At 40.1% G+C, this 4,985-nt stretch overlaps 1 long non-coding RNA gene across 2 annotated transcripts in view; it reads left to right on the top strand.

Moving 5' to 3' along the window:
- The window catches only part of LOC122550313, a 33,172-nt gene extending 29,667 nt beyond the window's left edge, over positions 1 to 3,505 (top strand). Inside the window, exons 1-2 of one of the 2 annotated variants that reach the window (XR_006311815.1) lie at positions 1,954 to 2,230; positions 3,358 to 3,505. This is a non-coding gene — a long non-coding RNA (uncharacterized LOC122550313). Of the gene's footprint in view, positions 1 to 1,953; positions 2,231 to 3,357 lie in introns of those variants that run through there. The other variant, XR_006311814.1, reaches the window with a different exon arrangement.
- The last annotated feature ends 1,480 nt before the right edge of the window (positions 3,506 to 4,985 follow it).

Here is a 4,985-nt window from a genome sequence, read left to right as displayed (position 1 = left end):
GTATAGGGGAGATGTCAGGGGTGGGTTCTTTACCCAGAGAGTGGTGGGGGCATGGAATGCGCTGCCTGTGGGAGTGGTAGAGTCAGAATCTTTGGTGACCTTTAAGCGGCAATTGGATAGGTACATGGATGGGTGCTTAAGCTAGGACAAATGTTCGGCACAACATCGTGGGCCGAAGGGCCTGTTCTGTGCTGTATTGTTCTATGTTCTATGTTCTAACACTTAAGAGGCAGCCATCTTGCTGTGGGTTTGAAATTACACCGAGGTCAGATCAGGTAAGAATAACAAACCTACTTGCACAAAGTCATCAGTAAACCAGGTAGTTTCATAGTTGAAGACTAGCTTTCATTTCCAGATATTATTGAATGAATTTAAATTCCACTAACTGCCACGGTGGGATTTGACCCTGTGATCCCTGCACCATTAGCCTGGGCCTATGGATCACATATCTGATAGCATCATCAAACACCACCATCTCACCCTCTCACAGTTCTAGCTCACAGTCACAGGTTTAGTTATTAACAAAGATGAAGTAAGATGTAATGGAGGTTGCTTTTTTATGGCTTTACATGAGTTATCTGATTTTCTATGTAGTCTGTGAATGGTTTCTTATTCAACTGCCTACAATATCTCTGACCTGAGCCAACACTTGTAAGCATAAAGTTATTATTAGGGCAATATTCTCCTGAAGACTTGGGCTATTACAAGAGCATATACTTGTTGTTGGCATCCATGATTAGTGCATGAGAAATAGGAAAGTATGAATGAAGTAATTTACAATAACACTATGACATTCCATAATCTCTTGTGACTTTGATGGCTCCCTACCATTAGCCTTCATCAATAACAAGTGATTTTTTGTTTCTGTCGCTTTGGTCCTCCAACTACACATAATTGTGATCATGATTTTGCAAAACATACTTTAAACCTTTTTTCAAGATCACATTAATAAACAAGGATCAGTTTGAGGCTGGAGGACAGGTCCAGTGAACACTCAGTTAAATTTCTCTTCTCAAATTCAGGTCCTGTTTTAACAGAAGGAGAGCTAACCCATTGCAGTGCAAAGGGATCAGCCCTATGCAGAAACAGCATTTGAGGCGTACCATATTTTAGATTTGTGTTTTTCAAAAAGCATTTTAGAGCTTAGAAATGCTACCTAGTTGACCTATACGAGGAATTATCAGAACTTTGGTGATTGTTCTGATTACTCATTGCAATGTTTTCTATATATAAGTGCAGGAAACAATTGAGGAAATTATCAATGGCAGGATCAGGCTCTGGACGGCTATATTGACAGCCTAAATTGCTGATGTGGCTGCAGGAAATCTGAATTTCTCTCTCGGTTTGCCTTTTAGCTTTGGCAACCTAGTTCATGCAGTATTTATATCATGTTAAATTTTGTTCCTTTGTGTAGGATTTTGACATTGTCTGCATTAAATTTAATTTACATTGTAGCAATGTTATATATTTTATACTTTATGGTTGCCTGCTTTGATTCAACTGTCCATTCTGTTTTAGTACCTGCGATGAATTTCAGCAGTTTGCATTATGCATGTATGTCAGCACATGTCACACATATGGATCAGCTGCAGTGTATTTAACCACAAAGCTACTTGAGGACCTTCTTAATTATCAACTTTACTTAGGTTTTAATGAACACTATAAACCATGTAATAATACTTAATAGTCTGCTCCTTAGTCTTCTGCAAGGGAACAGTTAATGAACTACCAGAAGCAAATAAATAACATCAAAAATAATAATAAACAAGCAATAAGGCAATTGGAAGTTACAAAGATTTATTCAGGAGCTAATGGCATTTTAATTTTCTCTAGTTTTCGACCAAAGTGCTTTGAGGGCTCATGAATGGTATTGCTGTCTCTTTAATGTGTATGGTAATGCTTCAGTTAATTTAATGCCACGTACCCAGCCTGCACATCGTTCATCACCAGCTTTGCAATCTGACGTGCTTTCACTGCTCGTGAAGGCAGTGATGCTTTCAAGCCTGCAGGATTCAAATGATAATTGGAAAATCCATTTCCTTAGCTCAGACTCTACAAAAGCCATTTTAAACCATGGTGCAATTTGAGCAGGTGGCTAGTGCAAGGATGGTTGCCCTCTGTCTGATGGCACACTGGCGGAAAGCCTGAACCATTTGCATGGCTTGGCATTGTCTACATATCTGTGTGACTTCAACCAGGTGACTTGTTTGTGGAGAAGGAACGCTATCAGGTGGGTGTCTGCAGATCTGCAGTTGAAGTCAGCAATTTATTGGGTGGCTGCTTAGGGAGAAAGGACCCAAAAGGTAGGCTGTGTGACCACAAACGTTTTAGTGCCGGTCTGGATATCAACCTTTGCACCAGGCTATTGATTTTCCTACTCAATGCTTAGTTCTAGTGGGATAAGGTACACTTGGGGAAATTTTAAAATTGGATTAAGGTCTGATAAATAAGGTTCCCATCACTTTTAGGTTGACCTTACATATAGCGGTCTCATGGAAAAGAAAACGGGCTTTGGGCTGCCATTGAGCAAGATTTGAAAAAAAATGTAATCCATAATTCTTTCCATTTTCCAGCCTAAATGGAACACAGATGAAAATTGACCTCTTTGTATTTTTTTTTCATGTTGATGCATCCATAGAGGGGCTCTTAACAAAATGATTGAGTTTAGTACAGGCTAGGGGATCAAGCGCATTCTTTTATTGCAGAAACCTTTTATCACACTCAATTCCCTTCAGGGTCAGGCTGCTTTATCATACTTCACATATTTAATCTAGATGTACCTTCGCTCTGTATAATTATTTAGAATTGTTACCCTTAGGCTATTACTTAGTGCACCCTGCTTGACCTATCCGATGCTTGTAATGGGTATAGTTTGACATTCTCTAATCTAACAGTGCAAGTAATGCAAATGCATTGTTATTGTTGCTGATATCAGTCTGCTCATTGAAACAAAACCTTATATTGTTATTAACCCTTGATGAGTCCAGCAATATTAACTGATCATTGCCTTCCATTGTTTGTTTATTTGCTTGGAATCTGTGAATTGGGAGTCTGGTGATTCTGAAAAATCACCCGTATTCGAAACAATTAACCTGTCTATGCATTAACCATGAAATTTCACCATTTCGCATTAATAACTTGGCTTCCTGATGTTTAGAATTTTTTCTTTTTTGCATCAGTGGTCTGCAATCCCATGAGACTTGCTGTTCAGGATGTTTGTTTTTTTGTGGGCATCAAGTGGAAGAAATAATTGTGCACATTTTGAAACCGTGAAAGGAAATTTCAGCACTTACGGGTAAATGACTTCTCACAAAAGACGATTGTCCTGAAATGCTAACACAATTTCTGTTTCTACAGGTGCTTCCCGAACCTGCAGGTGGGGTAGCCAGTCTTTCAGGATTGGTCTGAAAATCTCCAGGAGTTGAAGAGTCAATCTCCAGGATATTGCTGTTCTTTATCATTTCTGTGGTACAATGAGATTGAAAATAAACAAACAATGAAAGGCTTTGTATTGTTAATATCTCTGAACTATTACTGCATTCATCAAAGATTAAAAATATTACAAGGCTTTGCTTTAGACTGATTTACACAATTAAGACATCAATAAGAATGGAGACACCAGGTTAGAACGAACATGTGATGGGAGAGGTTTTACACACTAGAGAACTACCTTTTATTACACACTTTGTAGATGTACATTGAGGAGGGACATTGGGCTGAACAGTGGCGAATGACTTAAATCTTGACATATGTGAGGTTATCAATGTTGGGAAAACTAACAAGGCAAGGGAGTACACATTATATAGTAGCACGCTAGAAATGCTACTATAGCATCAGGATGGCATGGTGGCTCAGTGGTTAGCACTGCTGCCTCACAGAGCCAGGGGCCTGGATTTGATTCCAGCCTTGGGCGACTGTGTAGAGTTTGTACATTCTCCTTGTGCCTGCGTGGGTTTTCTCCGAGTGCTCTGGTTCCCTCCCACAGTCCAAAGATGTGCAGATCAGCTGAATTGGCCAAGTTAAATTGAGTTAGGTGCATTAGTCAGACAGAAATGGGTCTGGGTGGGTTACTCTTCGGAGGGTTGGTGTGGACTTGTTGGGCTGAAGGCCCTGTTTCCATACTGTAGGAAATCTAATCTAATCATGTACAGAGGATCAGAGGGACTGTAGTGTACATCTTCATAGATCCTTGAAAGTAGCAGGACATGTGGAAAGGTAGATAGAAGGTGAAACGATTGCATGGAGACTGGTGTCCTGTCACCAAGTCACCCTTTATTTCCTACTGCACAGCATACTGGCTGTGGCCAGCCAGCTCAGAGTCAGTCCTCAACTGAGGAGATTCTCATTTGCTGGTTACATTGGTTAGCCAAGGCTTTCCTGATTGGACCAGGTTAACAACCTCAATCAAGGACCTCGCAAAAGACAAGGTCCGCCACGTTCCATAAGACCATAAGACTTAGGACCAGAAATTAGTCCATTCAGCCCATTGGGTCTGCTGTGCCATTCAATATGTGACAATGCTGCTCCTTTAACAAGGGTATGCTCTCTTTCGGACTTTTTTCAGAAAGGTTGTAAAAGACTCTGAAAAGTCTATGTTGAAGGGTTTTACGGCCAATTTGATTTTAACTAACAGATACTACGCCAAGCAAAAGGCTTCTAAGTTTAATACAAAAACACTTATACAATGAAAGGGGAGTGGCCAGTTCTCCCAGCTCAGCTATTCTCTGGTTTGGATTGGTTTTTGGCAGTAGTGTATTGAAGCAGCTGAACCCAAAGAAGTAGATCTAGGCTGGTACTCTCTCTCTCTCTCTCTAACTTCTCTCGTGTAGGACAGTGTGTTTGAGTTTACCTTTGGTGCCAAGGGGTGTTTATGGGGATTGTTGCAAGTATTTGGAACAGCATCCTAAAGTTGGGATAATCTGTTGGATTTTCTGTTAGGCTAAATTATTCTGTATTCTGTATTCTGTTCTCGTTTGTTTGTGTTT

Source organism: Chiloscyllium plagiosum, chromosome 5 (assembly GCF_004010195.1).
Source record: "Chiloscyllium plagiosum isolate BGI_BamShark_2017 chromosome 5, ASM401019v2, whole genome shotgun sequence".
Classification (NCBI taxonomy): Eukaryota; Metazoa; Chordata; class Chondrichthyes; order Orectolobiformes; family Hemiscylliidae; genus Chiloscyllium; species Chiloscyllium plagiosum.
Note: the sequence above shows the minus strand (reverse complement) of the source record. Positions and strands in the feature narration are given on the sequence as shown.